The 22,753-nt window shown below is 35.9% G+C and overlaps 1 protein-coding gene across 4 annotated transcripts in view; it reads left to right on the top strand.

Moving 5' to 3' along the window:
• Positions 1-22,753, top strand: part of NRIP1 (nuclear receptor interacting protein 1) — an 89,524-nt gene that overhangs the window by 6,287 nt on the left and 60,484 nt on the right. For all 4 annotated transcript variants that reach the window (XM_055126719.1, XM_055126720.1, XM_055126722.1 and 1 more), the window contains exon 2: positions 15,513-15,592. The gene's annotated coding sequence lies outside the window, so the exon portion shown is untranslated. The remainder of the gene's footprint in view (positions 1-15,512; positions 15,593-22,753) is intronic.

Genomic DNA, 22,753 nt, shown 5'->3' with positions numbered 1-22,753 from the left:
TTTTCCTTTTATGTTGCTATAGGGATTAAGCATAGGTTTAACTTTTCATAATACAGGTTTTGATATAAGTAGAACGTTATACTAATTGTCAGTATTCTAGCATATACTACATTATAAATATTACAATTCAGATTGATCCTTCCATTGTTTTGCAGATATTTTAAATGAAGCATTAAAAGGCACAGTATTTTAGGTTATCAGTACACTTGAAATATATGATAACTTAAGTTCATAAAATATTGAGAGCAGGAATATGAAAAGTAAATGTGATGACATTTTACTTTGGTGTTAAGGTTTTGTTAAAATTAATAATCATGAAAATCATGACCCATACTAGGGATATCATTTAGCCTAAAAGTCAAAGAATAATAACAAGAAGATTTGGAAGATTATTGAAAAGTGGAAAGTCATTCTTTGGAATTGAAAATGATTTCCCTGTTTTTACTCAATTGTGTTAAGATATTTTTTAAAGTCATGCTATTTTTATTTTTGAAGAATATGTCTTGCACAATTGTCTGTTGCTAACATTATAGATTATTTGATTTGATTTTTGATTGAAACTGAGTAGGGAGATGCTTATATTATTATTTCTAAGTTCAGCAGTTTATCTGTCCACCCATCTGTTGTCCATCTACCAGCCATCATCCCATCCTCCTTCCCATCCTTATCGTCTCACCCTCCACTTCCACTTTCCCCCTTTTCTTTTTTCTTTCCCTCCTATTTTGATAAATAATCTTTAAAAAAAATGTTGTAAAGAAACTCATAGAATTACTTCTCTGACATGGTTAATAGTTGTGTTTGAAATTCAAAGCTGTCATAATTCACTGTCCCCAGAATTTTTTTTTGACTTTTTTTGACTCAGATAGTAAAAATTCAAAATTAAAGCCCATCCTTGCCTCTTTAACTTTGTGTGAGTTTAACAAGAAATATCATGAAGGATGGAAGGAAGAGACCATTTATTTGCCTTAAATTCCAGGTCACTGTGTGACTAAGCAGTAGAGTTTCAAGAAATTTTAAACAAGAAGCCTGCTGGGAATTTGAGTCATCAGCCTAAGATACCAACGGACCAGGGCAGTGTGATTGACCTGATGTTAGTGTTTATTTAGGAGTTTGGTGGAATGGAGTCTCTCACCCTTGGACTTCTAATTAAGAAAGTCATTTTTCAGTCACCTGTTAAATTATAGGGCTACTCCTTGTTTTGGAACCTATAATTTGCTAATGGATTTAGGACAACTCAGAATCCAAGGAGTTTGTAGTTTGTAGCATTGTAGGCAGCTTTCATTATTTTATTTTTGCATTCTTTGCCAGTTGTGTGAGGGTACTAAGTATAAGTCAGGGGATTTACTTGAGGCATTTAAGACAGGAAGCTTGTAACATTTTAGCTATGCTATCCACTGTTTAGTGTTTTTAATTTTTGAATTTGCTATTGTTCATAATGGGTTAAATATGTTGCTGCATTTAAAACATCCTAATGGTTAATATGCCAATAGTAAGACAGGAAAGTATGTTTATATGAAATCTTGAATGTAGTTGTTGTGACTTAGTGACTATATAAGAAAGCTTGACAAGTACCAACACTGTTTTAGAAGCTGAGGGAAAAAATGGGACTTTTCTTGAGAAACCTATATAGAAATAGGAATCTAATGTTTGAGGGATCATGACGGATTAGTGAAAAGCACAGTTTTGCAGCTATTTTTAATTTTTGATGTCTGAGTTTATTATAACCTGCATTAGGATGGTAGATTTCTGCAACTAGCAAAGAAACAAGTGAAAAACAAGAGAAGAAAGGAAGGAGGCAGAGGAAAGGGTGACATCAAGAAAGAGGACTTGAAGACATATGAAACATGCCAAAGCAGGATGAAAACGGAGTCACAAAATGAAATAACCACAATTGCAGTTTTTCCCCCTGAAGGGAATATTTAGACAGTGGGTCTTGTAAGCTCAGCTTTGACTTGTTTGGAAAAAAACTTATTTTAAAAGTATTCTCTTTTGTCATCCATCTCATACTTTTCTGGCTTGGATGCTTTGACTAAATCAGTGTGTGACAGAAATAAAATGAAAGTTCTCTGCTCTCCCTAGGTAGCATCTAGACTGCCTATAGCACGGGGTTAAATTTGATTTCTGATTTCTGACTGTATATCAGCATATACAGTTGCTGACAGTAAACACTAGATCCCAGGCGGTGCCTTTCACCGGAGAAAAGATAATTGGGCAAGAAACTTGAAATATGAAAGAGTTGTTTACTTGCCTTTGCCTTTTTTTTTGTTGGGTGGTGGGGCAGGGAAGGGAAGAGAAAGGGGTGTTTGCTTTGTCCTAGGTATTATGCCTGTGACCCCTTTACAGAGCCTCTGGTAATTATAATCAGTGTGAGTTTCCCCATCTCCCCTTACAAATACGGAAACCTAGTCTGATAGCTGAATAGCTTGCCTGAGGTCACACAACACATTTGATTCATGTTATTTTATTTTTTTTTTCTGAGACTTGATTTCTATCTTTTTAGAAAGTCGCCACAAACCCAGCTCCCAACCTGATGGCTAGAGAACCCATGCATTTATTTGGAGTCCCCAAAAGCATTCTCACTTAGGAAGACCTGTTTCTGATTGGAGTGTCCACTGCACTTGATTCTGGTTCTGAGGAAGAGCCTCCCATCTTGTATACAGGGAAATGTAGTCACCAAGGACAGCTGTCTAGGCTCTTTTCAGAGCTAGCTGGCTGGCCCTTACCAGGCAAATCACAGAGTTACGGCAGCAGTGTTCTTTGAGGCAGAGAAAGCAACTGTGTTTCTTGATATAACTCATTAAAATAGTTTGTCATGGTATTAATCTGGCTATTCCCAAGGCTAATTATATTTGTCCACTTCAAAGAGCAGTTGTAGCACATTCCGAGCCATAATCTTTCTGGATAAAAATTAAAACTCTTGTTGACTATTATGGTTCTTAACTTTTTAAAATTGCCCTGCACGCACATTCACACCCATCTCTCCCCCCTGCCCCCACAGATTCACACACTCCCTAATTATATTAAAGACTATGCTGTTGCCAATAAACTGGTCTTTGCAATACAAAGAGGAAGTTAGCAATTTGTGAATTTAAAATGGAAGGAATATGAATTAGAGATGAACACTATTTGGAGGTAGACTAGTAGGAAAACTACCACACTTTGGTGGAGTAGACCATGATAAGAAAACAAATATTGAGGTAGTGAGGTTTGTGATACATAGTAAATTTTTAAGTACACATACGTCATATGCTTTTTCTCCCTAAAGCTATATGGGAGGTGGAGGTATAAACATTTCCACCTCTTTTTACTTGCTTCATTTAAAAATTTATAGAATTTTGAACTTAGTGGTTTCCAGTACACTAGAAGATAGTCAGATTGGACAGCTATTGGGGTTGTGGGGATGAATAGTAAGAATCCTGGGCATAATATTTTCTAGTGTGCTTTCAAGTCTGAATTGCCAAATAAATACTAGATTAAAGGTTTTGCATGAAAGCTGCAAAGGACTATTTTACTATGATCTTTTTTTATTAAGAGAATTTATTGTATTTGATGCAATAAGAGAATCTACTTGAATAATTTGGAGGAGAGTCTGGATTTCAAATGCATTCTTGAATTATTTTTCCCCACCCATCTGTGCTTAAAATTTTTTTAAGGAAAATACTTAATTTGTTTGAGGTGAGGGGTTGAAAATGGGAGAATTTATTTGGCATCTATTTCTCCTCCTGCCAGAGAGTATTAGGCATTCTTAATTTTTTTTTCTTTTGCTTTGGGTCACACCCAGTGATGCTCAGGGGTTACTGCATTCAGGAATTATGCCTGGCTGTGCTCAGAGGACCAGGTGGGATGCCAGAGACTTAACTCAGGTTAGCTACATGCAAAGCAAGTACCCTACCCACTGTGCTCTCTTGCTGGCCCCATATTAGGCTTTATTGAAGCCGAATTAAAGCAATACATTGTTAGCTTTGTTATTATCATCCTATTCTTATTTTTTTGCCTAACCTAGTAATCTTTGACCTGAACGAAAGTAATTTTTTCATCTGCTTTTTTTTCCTACTTGCTTTAACTTGATTTCTGTTGCTTTGACTATCACAAACAGAAGTAATTTCTTAGAATTCTCACATTTTTCAGAATAGAAGAAAATTTGATAAATGCTTTAGGTGCTCAGGATTAAACTTGTTTGTCATACTTTCCCATTTTCAAACTAGTCATTTACAGAGGCAGCTTGCCTAATATAAAAGTATGCACATTGTTGATTATTTTTTTTTAAATTTTGTTTAGTGAGGGACTTAAAAAGTTATCAACAGTTGAGTTTTAGATACACAGTGGCCTAGCACCAATCTCACCATCAGTTAACACCAAAGTGTTAAATTCTTTTCACCAGTTTTCCAGATTGCCTCACACCCACCCAGTGTGCCATCTTGGCAGGCACATTTTAAAAATTTGGTTTATTGTAGTTTGACTCTCATGTTGTTAGTGAAGTTAACTCTGTGGCTTAGATACATAGCTCTACCAGTCCTCTGCAGCACCAATGTACCCTAGGCTCTTGACCCTTACCCATTCTCCTTACTTCCTGCCTCTTCTTACTCCCTCCCACCACTCCCCCTTCCCTTTCTTTCTTTTGTCATTCTTCCTGTACTCTGGAGGTCAAGGAAGGGATCTTCCCATTGATACATTGCATTCATTTGTCCAGTTATTTGTATAGACCACATTTCAGCATTTAAGTGAGACCATCCTGTGTTTGTCCTCCTTCTGGCTAACTTCACTTAGTATGATACTGTATGGTTACATTCAAGTTGCAGCAAATTGCATATTTCATTGTTCCTTGCAGCTGCACGGTTTTCTGTTGTATATATACCATACCTTCATAATCCACTCATCTTGTTGAATTTTCAAAACATTTATTGACTGCATTGTACAGAGCAGGAGGTTGTCAGTTAACAGTTCAGAATGAGAAGTCAAATTTTGATTTATTTCACATTTCTTTGTTGTTGCTGTTTTTGCTAGGCAACTTCAGAAAGAGGGTCTTCTATGTGGAAGTAGTTTATAACCTTTGGCGACAGATCCAGCTGTGAAGTGCAAGCCAACCCTCTGAAGGACCAATCATAACTATTGACCGCCTAACCATGGATTGGCCTAAGAAGGAGCTAGCTGTGTATATGTCACCCTGTGTTTGTAACCCCTTTTCTTCCCAGGCTATTCAAACATGGCCTTCATAGCAATACCTCTTCTAGGTATTTATCTGAAAGATATGAAATCACTAAATTGAAAAGTTATTTGCACTTTTGTGTTCTGGCAGTGTTATTCACAAAAGCTCAAGCACAGAATCAGATCTAAATGTCCACTTGATGAAACTGTGGCCTAGGACAAAGTGGTTGAATCTTGGGGTGATTTTGCTTAGTAAGATAAGGAAGTGAAAGACAATTACAGGATGGTCTCACTCATAAGTGGGGTATAAATAACTGGAGAAAATAAATTGGCAATATACAACAACATGAATTAAACGGGTTAAAAACTGTTACCAAATGGAGAAGGGGTAGGGGTGGTGAGAGGGATATAGAGAGGGGCCTTTTTGTTTTTGGGGTCGTGTTGGCTCTTCGTGGGTGGGATTGCATAGAATTATACACATACAGTGATGTGTAGCTAACTCCCAGAAGCTGCATAATGTAAAATGCTAGTACGTCACTGAAAAAAAAATAGAAATAAGTTGATATGATATTCAGTACAGTTGTGATTCTTTTGATACTCTAGTAGTTGGGACACTTTCTAGATTGATAGTTTTTCAAGAACTTTTTCATTTTTCAGCACAGGATTGTATCTGTGTTTTGTTGTTTCTACATGTTTATGTGCATTTTGAATTCTAGCTATTAAAAATCAGAGGAGGACTTTGTGTTTGTAGGCAGGTACCTTTAGTTTTGATGTAGTATGATCAGAAACAGTTACAAGCCAGTGCTACTACTGGAGAGTAAATGTTCTAAAGTTTTCAAACATGGCATCATTGAGTCTTTTGGTTCAAGCAGAGCATACTGTAGAGGTCATGAACCCCAATCCAGTATGGTATTGTGAAAAGGTACAAATTAAGACCAGAGGACTCTGTGATCTTATGGTGATAATATGCCCTATAATAAGTACACCGAAGTTCACCTCCTCTAGGAAAAACAAGAGAGAAGTAAGACCTATTCAATGCATTTATGTGGGCAACTGACTGATCATATTCCTACCGTGGTGTGAAGCAGATCAGTAAAGACTGTTGTCAAATGAGACCCTGGACAATAGAAGGGAGAAGCTCACAACAATTTCAGGGTCTCCAGCAAGATCAGATTTTTTCAGTTCTTTCTACCCTTTGATTATAGTAGTCACGCTGATGTCATGTCTGTCTCCTTCAGTAGATAGTAAATCCTGTGAATGGGAGCTTACTCATGAATGTATTCTTGGTGCTCTGGGTGCCTGGTGCGTAAAGGACTTGTGTAAATGAATTGTTTGTCACAACTATTGGTAAAATCTGCCCTTTTAGGGTCAGGAATGGAGATTTTGTTTTTATACATAATGGCTAATAATTAGTACTCCTGACTTATGCATAGTAGATGCTTTTCTGCATTCCTCTCTTTGTGTAGATCAGGACTTTTTAACTCCTCCCTCAAAATTAATCATCTTTCTAGGAATAATAACTATGAATTAAATTGTTGGTGCCATTAAGTACATGGCTCTTGAAATTATTTTGTAAATTTTTAAGTCAAAAATGCACAGATTATATTAGAAAATGTTCAATAGAAATCTTTGGAGTCAGCTTTAATTTTTTTTAAGGAAATGAAGCACATATTTCTAGAAACACATATTTCTAGAGCCTTTGTAGGCAGCAGTTGCCTTAGCACTTCCAGTAACCACAGGACCTACTAGTTCACACGTTTAAGTGCATTGGATTTGATTACTAGGGTTGGTAGACTGTCTCAGACTCATATCTAGAGTTAAATGTGGCACAGTCTGAAAGTTAGAAGTTTAGAGAATAAGTTAATAATTCATAAACCTGTAAGTTGTAGGACTTAGTTATTATGTTAAATTCTTTGGTTACATTGAAAAACTGTAAAATTTGCTGTTCACAGTAGATAAATCATTTGATTGCTCAGACACCGTCACATTCAACTAAGTGGATAGTATTGTCAGTCAAGAAAAATAATTTTTAAAAAACTCAGAAGTTTCTATGCTAGCAATTAAAAATCAGTGGAGGAACTTCTGTTTGTAGGCCAGGTACCTTTAGTTTTTAGTCCAAAAAAAGGCTAAATAAAATGTGTAGATAACTTGAGTATTTATATTTGTAGTTTTGAAATTTAACAAATGCTTGTAATCTCTTGACAACTTTAGGCCAGTTTCTTGCTTTAAGCTTTTTTTTTTTAACTCTATGCATGCTTGGAAGTATCTGTCTTCTAAACATGAAAAACATCTTTCATAGTTCATGTGTTTCTATGTATTCATGTAATTTTAAATCAGAAAGTTATGCAGGCTAATGGAACTATTGTCCCAAGAAAAATAATCACATTAATTACTTTTATGATGTATCTGACTTTGTGTTTTCAGCAACACTTATCATGTGTATCTCCATGTGAACTGTCTTTTCATTTTGTTGTTCCTCTCAGTCAGTATGTTATAGAGTGCATAAATTCTATATTTTAGTGTGAGTGCCCTTGAATTTAGCAGCAAAGCTTAATTTGAAATTTTGTGAACTGATCTGAAATTAGGCCTGATGTCTCACTTAAATTAAAATTATTATCCTTTATTGTGTGTATAAAAATACGTGAACACTGAATCATGTTTTCTAGGATTGACCCTGCTACGAGTATTTGTCTTATTTATTATTGCTTTGTTGTGGGCGCGCACTGTTTGTGCTCAAGGCTTATTACTATGCACTCAGGGATCATGCATGGTGGTGTGTTGGGGGATTCAAAGATCCCCCAAATCAAACCTTGGTTGACCACATACGAGGCAAAAATTCTACCCTTTCTACTATCTCTCTGTCCCCTACAAGTATTTGTTTTAGCTTTGACTACTCATCCATCATGTTTTTGACATTTTACATATATTTGCATATGTTCTGTCTGATAACTCCAAGAGATAGCACTTAAAGCAGTGTTTCTGCAAAGTGGGTGATACTGTCCTCTGGGGGCACTGGGATGATCTCTAGTTTGTGTGTGGAGAGGTGCACCTATGTAGTTGAGGTGCACTTCACTTGCTTAAAGAAATTTGATTTCCAGAGGATTACTGAGTGATTAATTTTTTCCTGAAAAGGAGGACATAAGCCAAAGATGTTTGGAAACCTCTGCTTTAGCGGCACCATCTTACTAACATGAATACACTATACCTTGAGGTTCTAGACTCTTATGTTACATTCCTTTTACTCCTTACACAGTAATAAAATCTGTCATTGAAGATGTTCACCATTTGTGCATAATTCTGAATGATCATTTTGTTGAAAATTATTACATGATCCACTTAATGACATGTTACTTGTAAGGTTCCAGATTGCTAAAAGCAAAAAAAAAAAAAAAAAAAGACAACATTGTAAATACTGAAAATAGGTAAAAATAGGTCTTTGGATAGTCAACATCAAAGACGAAATTTTATAATTTCAATGAAAATTGTATTGATTTTTTTCATTGGTGTAAACTATAGAGCACTTTAAATCTTTTGAAAATTGAAATTGAAATGCATTTTTTGCCTAAGTCACAGGAAGCCAACTTTTATTTTGTTATTGATTATTAAATTGTTATATTTGTCCAAACGAGAGTACTAAAAAATGCAAACAAAACAACCCCCCACAAATCTAGTTGTGTAGCTGAAGTCAATGGAGTTATAATAACAGTATACTGACACTAAGATATTCTTATAATAATAGATGTATATATAAATATATATATATACATTTTTATCATACAGTAATTTTAAAGGATTTTTTTCTGGTAAATATGAGTAGCAATCTTAAAAAAAAAAGTTGAGGTTCTAAAAGCTCTAATGTAGTTTAGGTAACATGGTTACAAAAGTGTTAATATTTGTTGTTTTGATGTACAGAGTCACTGCACCAAAGAGGTGTTTTTAAAGATTAGTCTCTTTATAGAATACTTAAGGAAACGGGAAAGAAAAAAAGTGTATGTACATTGTGAATGTTGCAGAATTTAGTTTTACTCCATCCCCGTTGTTATTTTTTAGAAAGGAAAGGGGCTGGAGACAGTGCTGGGGTTAAGGTACTTGCCTAAAGTGATCTCTGACACCGCATTAGCACTTCTGAGCACCTCCAAGACTGATCCCTGAGCACAGATCCAGAAGAAGCAACTGAGTATTTACTGGGTGTGGCCCACTCCCTCCTACACAGAACACACACAAATCACACACACACTAACTCACTTTCTGTACTATCTACAATGGAGAAAGTTTTGGAGAAGAAAGGGAAAATTCTAAAACCTGACTTTAATCCTAATTAATATGTTTTTACGGCCATTTATGCAGTGCAATCTAGAGGCTAGTGAAAGGTAATAATCCGTAGTGAAAATATTAGTATTATTGACACTGCTGGGTAGTTTAGATATTAATTAGAGACCCCATGAATAAAGAGTAGAGACTGAATAGGTATTAATGTCTAGCTGTGAAATGGATGGTTTGTTTCGTGTTTTCTAGCCCCTGTTTTCTCTGTAGAACAAGGGAGGTTGACTAGAATGATAATTTGGTTCTTCTTGACTCCCCAAACTCAGTAGTACTTCTAAAGTGAGCTTTTACTGTTGCTTCCAATGAATAGCAGGATGTATAGCGTTAAGAGTTGGGAGGATGTTGCTTATGATTTTTTGAGCTAGACATTTAATATTTTACAGCAAAGTTTTTAGTTTAACATAATTGAACTTGTACTAGATAGGGTTAATAGGCTAGAACAAAAGGTCAAAGCATAAGGCATTAGGCTTAATTAAGGGAGAGCAGGAGTGGCAGGAGTGTGTGACAGTTAAATGGGTTTCCCACAGACTAATGTCGGTTACAGTGCAACCATGCCTCAACTTAAGTGGGTTATTTTGTGCAAAGGGCAGCAGTGATTAGCAGTTTGACATGCCAGACACTTCTGGCCAATCCCATCTGTTTTAGAGGTTAAAAAAGCACACCTTTATGAGCTGATGGATTGATTTGTGTGCCCGTCTGGTAAAGATTAAGAAGTCCAAGGCCAGTGCAGTAAATGTCAGTTATAGAATATTGTACTTTCTAAGTTGGCTCATTGTTTTAACCGTCAACTGTTTTATAATAGGGGATAACTGCTCTTTATGGAGTTGAATGCAGATGGGTGGGGAGCAGGTGAGACAGGAAGAGAAATTTTGTGATTTAGCATGTTCTGTAGCAGGTGTTTCAAATGGAGATATTGCCCGCCTTAGAGACTCTTGATTTCATGGATTATTTTTGGCCTTTCTTTAGTACCCAAGACTCACTTTTCAAGTCTGCATGTTATATGAGCAACCCGTTAGTCCGGGATTTAATTTTACATGTAGATTTTTTAGATTACTTTTATTAGTACCTCTTTCAGACAGGTAGACAAATGAACACACACACACACACACACACACTTTTGCTTTACGATATTTGTGTTCTCTTGAGATTGCTGCATCTTTTTAAAATAAAGTTTCTCTGAACCTGGATTGAGACTGAATTCCTCAACCTTGAGAACTATAAAAATATCATAGTTTTTTTTGTTGTTGTTGTTTTAAGGTTGTTACTTATTTAAAGATACTGTCATTGGCATATAAATCTAAGGAAAGGAAAATCCTAATTTGATGCAGATGAGACTTTAGGTATCATCATCAGACTCAGTGAGCTTTCATCCCTAAAACATTAATCACGAGAAACCTAAAGCTGTCAGAGGGAAGTATCTTAGAAATCACAAAAAGTTTTTTTTTTTTTTTTGAGGGGGACACACCCAGTGTGATACTAGTGCTTACTCCTGATGCTGTGCTCAGTTCATTCCTGGTGCTGTTCAGATAACCAGGATATGCAGTGTTAGGGATCAAAACTGGATTGGCCATGTGCAAGGCACGTGCTATCTTTGTAGCCCCTCAGAGTTGACAAGTTTTGTTAGAAAATTACCTTAATGTGAGATTTTAGTTCAAAAGAAAATGATCCTGAACACTGAAAACAAAATTGAACATCGAACACACACAATTCTGATTAGTCCTGATGCTTTTATCATAGTCAACGGATGTGATCAATGGATTGCTTATTATGTAGTTACACAGATTTTATGCATCAGCTTAGACTATAGCACTGTCATCCTGTTGTTCATCGATTTGCTCGAGTGGGCATCAGTAACGTCTCCATTGTGAAACTTCTTGTTATTGTTTTTGGCATATCGGATACACCAGGGGTAGCTTGCTGGGCTCTCCGAGAGTGATGGAGGAATCAAACCCCGGTTGGCCGTGTGCAAGGCAAATGCCCTACCCGCTGTGCTCCAGTCCAGCTTAGACATATTTCTTTTTATATTAAGGAAATTAAAGTTTCTTAAAGAGTTCATCACTGAAAGTTATATGTAGGTCATAATAGTAGTACTTTTACAGTAGATATGCATGCCTTTTTAACTAAATTATAAGGTGATTTGACTTTTACGTAGAACTTAGATCTCATTTCTCGTTTTGAAAGGACAGAATGACAGCATGGTATTGGATCTTAGGAATTTGGTACTTAAATAAACATGCATACTTCAGTTCTTTGTAGAGTAGTATCAATTGAAATGATTTGGCTGTAATGTGAATTTATTTGAAATAAGCCTTGCCCTCCTTCTGTGTAGGGAGAGAAGTTGAAAAAGCATAAATTTTATAGTATCATTGCTTCTCTTTCTCTAAATCATTTCTAAATTGCCAAAGATTGGCTGGAGTAACATAAACGTGCTTGGATAATAAATTAAATAAGAGAGCTTTATCTAGTTTAATGGACAGAACTTCTTAAATGAATCTCCTGGTGGTGTTACATTAATCCTGTAACAAATACTTGACACTCTTGAGTTGATAAATATTTTTTAAGGTATCCTAGGTTCTATATTCTGTTCTCCTGTTTTCTCCAGTAAATTTATGCCCCACTACCACTAATGTCCACTTGTATTAAAATTCTGTTAAAGTGAAAATTTGTTAAACTATTTGTTTTCGATATATTCTGAAGTCTTGAAAAATTCACATTGTCTCCTGTAATCCATAGCAGTAAGTTTCTGTCTACCTGTTATATTTACTTACCCTTACTAATGTAGCTTTAAGGTAAAGTCTGCTTCTATAAGCAGTTTAGTTAAGCATACCTTCATGTTATAAAAAAATCAAGGCAGAAACACTTGTTTAGGATGCTGTGTTTTTAATACTGATCTGAAAAATTTTGACAACTTTTTATAATCACTATTTTATTCTATTTTTAATTTCATTTTCATGAATCACCATGAGATGCAGTTACAGACTTAAAAACTTTAGTGATTGCATTTCAGTTTATACAGTGTTCAAGTACACATCCCTCCACCAGTGCCCATTCGCCACCACCAAAGTTTCTTTCCAGTGTCCCTCTCGCTACCCCAACCCTTTCCCACCCCTTGCTTCTGTGGCAGGTACATTCCCTCTTACTCCCTCTCTCCTTTTGGGTGTTATGGTTTGCAATACACGTACTAAGCGGCCATCATGTTTGGTCCATTGTTTACTTTCAGCTCGCATCTACTGTCCTGAGCAAGCCCTCCAACCATCATTTACTTAGTGGTCCCTTCTCTAGCCCAGCTGTCTTTTCCTCGAGCATATGAGACGGGCTTCCAAGCCATGGAGCCATCCTCCTGACCTGTATCTCTACTGGCCTTAGGTGTTAGTCTCCTGTTATGTTACTTTATATCCCATAAATGAGTGCGGTCATTCTATGTCTGTCCCTCTTTGACTCATTTCACTTAGCATGATACTCTCCATTGACAACTTTTTAGACTGAATTTTAGTTTAGAAATTTTTATGTTACAATAAAGAGGATGCCTCATTTATGTATTTATTTGTATTGTTTGGGGGCTTAGAATTGTTGTCTCCTCAGGCACATTAATTTTAATGAGAAAGCAAAAAAATATGAAGTTGTTTATATATATGTTCTTAGTATATTAAGAGTATGTGTATTTATAAAGCCAAGTATATGTATAGTGTTCTGTATTTCACATAGGTTAGAGATACCTGCCTCTGTTGGTTTCATTAGTGAAGGAACATTTGGCCTATCTTCAGTGACGGAAGGAGACTGTGCTACCACACCATCTCTAAGTGGATCATTCTTCTTCCATAAATTGCTTACATTTTTACTTATTTTTTTTTATTCTGTGACCTTCATTCAGTAACTTCAGCCCAGAATAGTTTCAAAGTCATGTAAATGATTGCAATTAAGGTATTGCTTATCATCTTACACAGTTCAGATGGAACCTTATTGGATAGAGAGATTTGTTTGCATTTTGAGAAAGGTCAAAATAAGGTTAAATTTTTATGATGATTTGGTAATGTTTTTATTTAGCTGCTGAAAAAGTTGGGTCATATAGGCGATGATTACACTTTTATTTTTAATTACTAGATCTTTTCAGGGTTTTTAAAATGTGCTTTTATTTGGGGGCCACACCGTGCTGTGCCCAGGGCTTACTCCTGGCTCCGTGTTCACTCAGGCGACTGGCAGTGCTCTGAGAACCATATGTAGTGCTCCTGGTGCTGAGGATTCAAGGGGCCTGCAATACTAAGGCAGAGCATTAGGCCTGGTATTATCTCTTCAGTCCATTTGATTTTTTTTTTAAATCTGTGTAATATTTATTATTCCAGTGTAAAACAATGTGTTCATCTGTTTTTCATATTGGGGAAACATTCTGATCTTAGGTATCTTTGACCTACACTAGTAGCTGATTCCTCTTGCTGATGGAAAGTAGACCAGAACTTCTGGTATATGTGATTAAAATATTTGCAATTAATGTCCAGCTCCCAAGCCACTGGGTGGAGGATTTCAGGCAAGACTAATCCCAGGTGACCAGTGATGAAAGGAGACGCGCTGTCCAGGTGGACTGATAGTCTGTAGGGTTGGGGAAGAGCATTCTCTAGGCGCTGGAAGGAAGAGTCCAGCTGATGAAGACCCGAATGTGTTTGTGTGTGAAGTAAGGACTGGAAAGGATTCCTCATTGTAGTTAGCTCAGACATCTGCCTTTTAAAAATTGTAGTTACTAGAGCATGCTATGTTATACCATGTTATGATAAAAGTCTCAGACTCGGTTGCTCACTTGTCATGCATTTACTGACCATCAGTTTTGTGCCTGGTACTGTTCTCTTAAGTATTGGGAGATTTTTCATTGCTCTCAGTTGCAGGGATTATAACAGTGAGCAAGACAGTTATGTGACCAAAACGCATAATTATCGAAAAGCCTACTTCACTAGGTATACAGAGAAGGCATCATTTCAAAGAAATTGAGCATCTTGTACTTTGATATTCGGGGATCCAGAGGCACTGGTAAAATGAGGTGATAATGAAAAATCTCCACTTTACTTGGGGAGGTTCAAGCAAATTGATGAGAGCTGACGGAATAGCATAGCAGCAAGGACACTTGCCTTGCATGGGTACAACCTGGGTTTCATTTCTGGCATCCCAAGTCCCCCAGTCCCTGGCAGGAGTAATGCCAAAGTGCAGAGCCAGAACTAAAGCCAGAGTAGTGCAGGGTGTGGCCTTCAAAACCCAAATAACTAAATTCAGATTTAATGGATCCATTTTTTGGCAAAGTTATAAATTCTTAAGAACTAATCATAGCCTGTGGGATAGGAATTGAGAATTCTTTAAACCAGTACAAAGTACAGTGGCTGACTTAAATGGAATGCTGTTGTAGTGTAATCACTTTGCTTCATACTATTATCACCAATTATGATAACATTAATATTCATCAGGTTATTGATCAATTAAGTTTTCCAGCCTAACTCTTAGTTCAGAAATTATGCTTTCTTTATATTAAAATATAGGTTATGTCTCTTGTGAGCCAAAGCCTTTCCACCAACTTTTTTCTATACCTGAATGTATAAGCTTTCCCCTGTGATGTTGTCATTCTACATCAATATGGTTTTAATTCTTAGTTTTGGCTGTTTTTCTTAGTAGTTTTGAACAAAAATAACATGTTTTACAGCTGTTCCAGTTACCAACAAATTCTAATTTTTTTTTGTCTTAGAAGCCTTGAATAGAATTTTTTTCTTTATCATTGATATTCAAGTCTCACATCCTTATGGATTAGATATAATTTTTATGTTGTATAAAGACAGATTGGCAGTATAGTTTGATAAAGGTTTTAAGGTGCAGAATTTTGCATGTAGTTTAAAAACACCCAAGGAAAAAGCTGAAGTCATTGGGAATAATTCCTGTTTTATAGTGCATTTATTTGGTTGGGTTTTGACATGTTTTATTTAGTCTGTAGTTGAGTTCATTGTATAACACGCTATTGAAGTTATTTTAGATAAGGCATACTTGAAGTAACACTTATTTCTGTTACTTTTCAGGAAGTGTTTGGATTGTGAGCTATTTCAGAGCTCTACTCAGAACCTGTTATTTAAACATTTGGGAGAAACTTATCCAGAAGGTATTGTATTTTGTCTCATTTGCCTTTTGACAAAAAATAAAAGCTGAAACTTAGTTATGTCTTTCCAGTTAAAGGAGAGAGAAATATTATGCCACAATCATTTTTTTCTATGTTTCAGATATTGATAGACATTGTTTATGAATAGTTGTCTTACCTTTGTGAGAAAGGTGAGGGCACTTAGGGTCTAGTGCTTGCAGTGGAACTCAGTCCTTGTTTGTATGCAGCTGACTCTGCTTGATTCCCCGGCACCAGTCCCTGAGCACAGAGCCAAGAGTAAGACCTGATCGCAGCCCTATGTGACCCCAAAACAAAACAAAAAAGAGACGGACAAAGAATATATTGTAGCGTTGATAAATTTTGTGTTTGTATAAATCAGAAATCTGGTTTAAATGGAACCACTCTTGCCTACTAGAGCTACTTTCAGGATGGACGTATTCTAAAGGCTGTCTCATTTGAATCTAAGGTACTAATATTATATTCGGTTACTGTATCAAGATATTTATTAAAGGTTCCTGTTTATCTAAGACAGTGCAAAGTACGTATTGAGCAATCAAGTAGTCTTAAAGCCCTTCCTGCCTTTGGCAACTCTACCTTTAGGTTATTGGGACCAGTTACTGTCAGTCTTTCATCAGGATCCATAAACATATTTAACAAGGTCACCTCATTGCCTCTAAATGTCAATCTTCTAAATTCCCTCTTTGCATTCTCACATGCAGTTGGTTAGATTGGTTTCAGATAATAATTCATCTTCTTGTGGACCCTGGGACTCAGGACATGTGATGTATTATGAGGACAGAAGGATATTAATATCTTCAGTAGAAAAACTTACCTGCTTTGAGTTTTTGTCTTCTGTAACTCCAAGTAATACATCAGCTGATTTGACTCACATTTAGAGTGGGCAGTAAGCACAGTCATAGCCAGCCATTGTCTAAGGTTTACTTTCTATTTTCCTTTCTTTCTCACTCCTCCAAGTCTTGTGTTTTCTTTTTAGAGTATTGTACTGCTGTCCTGCTTGGATTTGAAATAAATGAAGGAAACAATACATAAATGCACTTGCATAAAATAGTATTTATTGAATGTGCCAACTTCTTTATAAATATATAGCTGGGTAGACATAAAATATCATAAAAAATATCTTCTTAAAGTTTTCTTTAAAAATAACTTGCCCAGTATAAATTTTTAGGAGTAGATTAATATAGTCTTATATTTCTGTATTGTGTTACATTGAAATGTTGAAATAGAAACTTGATGTTCTAGATCATTGATTATTAGTAGCATTTCTCTTTCCTTTGGACAGGGCTGAGGGGGAGGCCACTTTAGGACTGTAAAAGAACTTGTAAGTGAATCCTCAAATATTAAAGCTATGTTGCTATGTTTACTTTATTAGAGAAAAAAATGACATGACTAGCAAACTAGAATTTTTTTAAACAGCAGAGGCTTTTTTTAAGTACCTGAGATACTACTCCATCAAGGGAATATTCATTTCTTAAAGATTTTCTTTACCTGAACTAAGTAGGATTTTTTCTTTATCATTTGTTTTTACTATTTAAAGATTAACTCCCTTTTTTCAAAAGTTTTTTAAAGTTATTTTTAAATTGCTAATAGGCATATATCATTACAATTACATATTTGAAGATAGAGACATTCAATTTTTTTTTCATCTATTCGTTATAAAGAGATAACTTTGAAAATCCCTGAACCGTCTGACTGGCCTAGTTGGCAGCTGTTGCCTGGAGTGGCCCCCAGACCTCTTGAGCACTGGTTTGCAGTCCAAGGAAAAAAAAATGAAAAGGAAAGATGGCATGTCAGATGCTAATATTCCACTCTGTAGGAGGTCTCAAGCAGGCTAGTTTTTCTTCTGTGTTGGAATCAGTAGCATTTTCTTTAGTTGAATACCTGCTTAACCAGTGTTTAGGTGACATGTTGTCTGAAAAATACACACTTTAAATAGTAAAAAAAAAGTTCGTAGCCATAGATCCACATCTTCTATCATATATATTTATATACAGGGTAGTGCTACATCAGATATTTTTACTTTTTGTTGATTTCCTTTTTCCTCTTTATAAAGGAAACATGGCTCATTTAATTTTAACATGATCAGTTGTCATGATATTTTACTACCTTCTGAAATAAAAAAAGGTTAGCTAAGAAAATGTATGAATAAATGCATATACTAAACCTATGACTTTTCATTAATTAGGATATTTAAGGGGCTGGAGCGATAGCACAGTGGGTGGGGCGTTTGCCTTGCATGCAGCCGACCCAGGTTCGATTCCTCCGTCCCCCTCGAGAGCCTGGCAAGCTACCTGTGGCGCATATTCGATATGCCAAACACAGTAACAACAAGTCTCACAATGGAGACATTACTAGTGTCTGCTCGAGCAAATCAGTGAGCAACAGGATGACAGTGACAGGATATTTAAATATTCTTCATGTATATGTTTACTAAGTGGGATAAATCATGAACTATATATGCTGTCAGATTTTACTAACAAATTGGTTTTCTTGACACTTGATTTTTAGAACTTGGAATACTTGGATCTTGGTCATGAGAGTAAAGCCTTTTGTGTAATAGATGTTGTTATGAGAAGTACTTCTTTTTGTGCTTTAGATTTGAAGTGGTTATTTTATAACCCTCTATATGAACACATTTTTGATTTACTTGTTTGTGGGGTGGCCACACCTGGTTTTGCTCTCGGCTTACTCCTAGTGGTGTTTAGGGTACCAGTATAGAGCCAGGGATTGAGCCAGGGTTAGCCACATGCAAGGCAAGTGCCCTAATCCTTGTATAATCTCTCTGCCCAGTACCACTTCCCTTGAAAAAAAGCTACAATTTTTGATAGTTCTAGTGCTACATCTTACTGTCTGTTAAAAAGATAATTTCTCTCGGTAGAAGCATTTTTTATCAGTTGCTGTAAAAGTAAAAATAAATTACAAAATAAATCATAAAATTATAAAATGAAACCAAAAAGTAAATTATAAAATGCAGATGCCATGATATTTTATTGTTAGGAATATTGTTTAGTGGGAGAGCACTTGTCTCGTGGATGTGAAGCCCTAAGTTTGATCCCAGCACAGCAAAGAAAAACTATTTTAGTGTTTTTTTTTTTAAAGATTTACGAATCATCTCTTTTGAAATGAATGCTCCCTTAAGAAATATTTCTGTTGTCTTCATAACTGATCTACCTGAGGAAATTTGAATAACGCTGGACATCAATTTGAGTGGACACTATGGAAACAGTATGGATGTTTCTCATAAAAAATAAATATAAAACCACCATATGATCTAGGGATCCTATTTCTACATTTCCAAAGAAAGTGAAATTAGGATTTTGAAGTGCTTTCCTATATTAGTTCATGCACACTTTCTAATTGCCAAGAAACAGAATCAGTCCACATACTCATTAATATTAGGTTTAAAATCTGCTTCTCTGAAATGAATATTATATGATATTTATGATACTTCAAACTGTATTATTTTTTCACACAAATAAAATGATACTTATTTGTGAAGGTATATTGAGTTTTAAAGAATTCCTGTCATTTTTGTTAAACATGGACTCATTTTTCATTACGGTTTGTGACATAAATTAGACAGAGAACAAATGCTGCATGATCAAATATTGCACGATCCCTATTAGATTTGAAATATAAAATAAAATCATAGGAACTTAAAATAGACCTTAAAGATCTGTCTCACTTTTTGTTTTGCTTTGGGAGCCATACCCAGTGGTGCTCAGGGCTTACTCCTGGCTCTGCACTTAGCAATCACTTCTTTTGGGGCTAGAACCCTGGTTGGCTCTGTGCGGGGCTGCCTCTTCCCACTGTACTATTTCTTTGGCCTCAGATCCTGTGTATTTAAACAATACATAATTTAGAGGGATATGATATGCACATATAGGTGTACGTATATATGATATATATTGCAGATCTCATGATTTTGTTGGAGATGATGGTGACAGATGGTGCTGACAAAATGGTAACAGAGACTATGCACTTATTGTGGAGGCAGTGCTTGTATTTTCTGAATCTTCTTTTCTTGTAACAGAACAGTGATGTGCAATTTAAATAAATTCTTTTGACAAATAAGTCTGGGAAGTTTAACTTCATAGACCACTCAGATATATCTAGGTGATCAATATATACACAGCTATTATTTTAGTACCAAAGGCAGAGTTTAGAAAATATTCTTTTTTTAATGATGGTTGAAACTTTCTCCCTTTTATTTTGTGTTGCAAACATTTTGAAATATAAGTGTTTATTATGGCCTAAGTATATCATCTGACAGTGAATTTCATTAGCATGACTAAAATGTATATTTTTATTTCATCTAAATAAATGAATTAAAAATTGGTGCTTAAAGTTTGCATTAATACTGAGTTCATTTTGATTTACCGTTTTCACAGTAATATTAGAACATAAAAATGGGTACCATTTTAATTTTTTAAAGTAGTTTGTTGAGTTTCTATCACGATCAATCATATCCTTGTATTATTTGTTGAAAAGTCACAATATAAACCTAGTCTGGTGAGCACAGAATACTGTATTCTTAGCCATTTGTGTCTGTTACAATGGTAAGATGCTTCCCAAACTTATCTGACCTACTGCCCTCATAATTTTTTTGATGGGGTGAGGGGACCAGCTCTCCCTTGTCACCTCCCACCCTTGTTGTTTCAGCGCTTCCTGAAGAGGGTGTGATATCGCATGCTTTGTGAAACATTCCAGTAGTATAATCCCTTTTCATTTTGTTCATCTTGGCTATTTTAATTTAAAATGAGATTTGTCATTTTTTTTTTCTTTTATACAAAAATTTTGTGAAATAGGACTGGCGCGATAGCACAGAGGGTAGGGCATTTGGCTTGCACACCGGCAGACCTGGGTTCGATTCCTCCGCCCCTCTTGGAGAGCCGGGCACGCTACCAAGAGTATCCTGCCTGCATGGAAGAACCTGGCAAGCTACCCGTGGCATATTCGATATGCCAAAAAACAGTAACAGTGAGTCTCACAATGGAGACGTTACTGGTGCCCGCTTGAGCAAATCCACGGACAATGGGATGACAGTGCTATAGTGCTACATTTTCACTCTTTAATTAATGTTTCTTCCACACATTTGTATTTTTCCTTTGGTTATATCTTGCTCTAAGAGTTTCACAGACTCTTTTGCTTTCTTTTAAACTCAAGTTTGAGTCAGCTGACATGTGCCCTCAACTGATCCAGTTCTAATTCTGCTCCTCCATTTATAGATATGCATTTTGCTTTATGGATGATTTTGAACTGGCCTTTATTTGACTTTTCCAAAAATTTAGGTAAACTAGGGTTTTTATAGCCCAAGCGCATTTATCTTATGAATGCATTTGAGCTATAACGAAACATTGCATAGAAGTTGGTGATAACTTGTTTATGCCTTAGGGAACAGTTTTCAGAGAAATACTTAGTAAGTCCCACTTTCTGGGCGAGGGGTGTGCTCAAGTGGTGGAGTAATTAATGCCATGAGTATCTCAGACCTTGGTTGAGATCCCCAGTGAGCAAGACTGAAGCACTACAAGAAGTGGTGCCACAACAATTACAAAGCCAACCTCCCACATGGGTTTGCTTTTTTCTGCCACTGAAAAGTTTTAGAGGTGATTTCTACCCAAATATCCAGGTTAAAGAAAACTTTTCGGTTATTACATATAAGTTTGTGAAATGACTCAGTACATATACAGCTATTTCAAAATGCATGCCCTTAACTACCATTTGAATTTTTGTAGGTTTGTAGTTTTGCTGACTGTGAGAAAGTATAAAAGGCCAAGTGCCAGTTCTTACTGGGTCAAGATATATTTTAAAGTACCAACATTTCCTCAGCTTTTTGATACTTAAAAAAGTCATAGAGATTTTGTTACAAAATGGTTTAACTGGCTGAGTAAGGAAAATTTAGAGTGTTTATGTCATGGTGGTAACAAAAGCATTGTATTTGGCTGACTTGATAATAGAAATCAGAAGAAACCCAATTAATACTAGAGATCTTCTGCAGTCTTGTTTGTTTTGGGTAGGGGTCATTCCTGCAGTGCTCAGGGCCTAACATTGACTATATGCTCAGAGATTTCTCCTACCATTGTGTGGGGGACCATACGAGATGCAGGGAATCAAAACCTTGTCTGTTGCACCCTAACTGTTATGCTATATCTCTAGCTCCTAGAGACGTGTTTTTAATTTTAAAGAGTCCAAAAGAGGTTGCAAGACTGGTAATTATGTTTTAAACATAGTTCTAGGCTCAAACATCTGTCAGTCAATTTTAAACCAGAATTTTTGTTCCTCATGAAATGAACCGGAGGTCAGTTGACCAAGGTATCCTGCAGAGGCATATTTTGATTATTAGTGGGATACGTTATATAAGCATCACTGACATGAATTTGAAATCCGGACTACTACTTCCTTCCTTCATGACTTTTGACTAGTCAGTTTGCCATTCTGAATCTTAGTTTGATCACTGATAGTGATGTCCACATTTCATTCAAAGCAGTGTTTGCAGGCAAATGAGTTGACTTGTGTAATGACTGACATATACTGTGTTGTATAGTAGGTGCAAACAAGTCCTAGTCTGAATTTTGCTACTCAGTGACGTTGGGTTAACCACTTTAATTAGACATCAGCATTTTCATCTGTAAAAGGAGGATATTGTTAGAACATTGTTTTGAGAATTAAATGAAACCATAGTAAATATTACTGCAGTCCTGGTGAGCCTAGTATTTAAATAAATAAAACATTTTTATTTACTTATGCTATCCCATAGATAACCCTTTAGGCCATGACCTTGAATGCTTGTGGGAAATACATTTTGAAATTTTTAAAACCTAATGGTTAATGTGGGAACTTTGGGACTAGATATCTAGTTAACTTACATCAGGAGAAAATACTAAAATAGTACAACTATTTGGTAGTCCAGACTGTACCCTTTATCAAAACAAGATTTTGCATTGCATCTACTATTGTCTCCTAAATGTTTGTGTTCTCCTACAATGCATCTATTCAAGTTCTACTTCTGATATAAAGGTATTAGCAGGGAGCGGGAGGCCTTTGGGAGGTAATTAGGTTATAAATGTAGAGCACTAATAAATAAATGGGATAAATACCCTTGTCTTTTTTTTAAAAAAAAAAAAAGGTTGAGAAGCTTCCCCTTAC

This window comes from Sorex araneus, chromosome 2 (genome assembly GCF_027595985.1).
Source record: "Sorex araneus isolate mSorAra2 chromosome 2, mSorAra2.pri, whole genome shotgun sequence".
In the NCBI taxonomy this organism is placed as follows: domain Eukaryota; kingdom Metazoa; phylum Chordata; class Mammalia; order Eulipotyphla; family Soricidae; genus Sorex; species Sorex araneus.
This window is presented reverse-complemented; position numbering and strand designations above follow the sequence as displayed.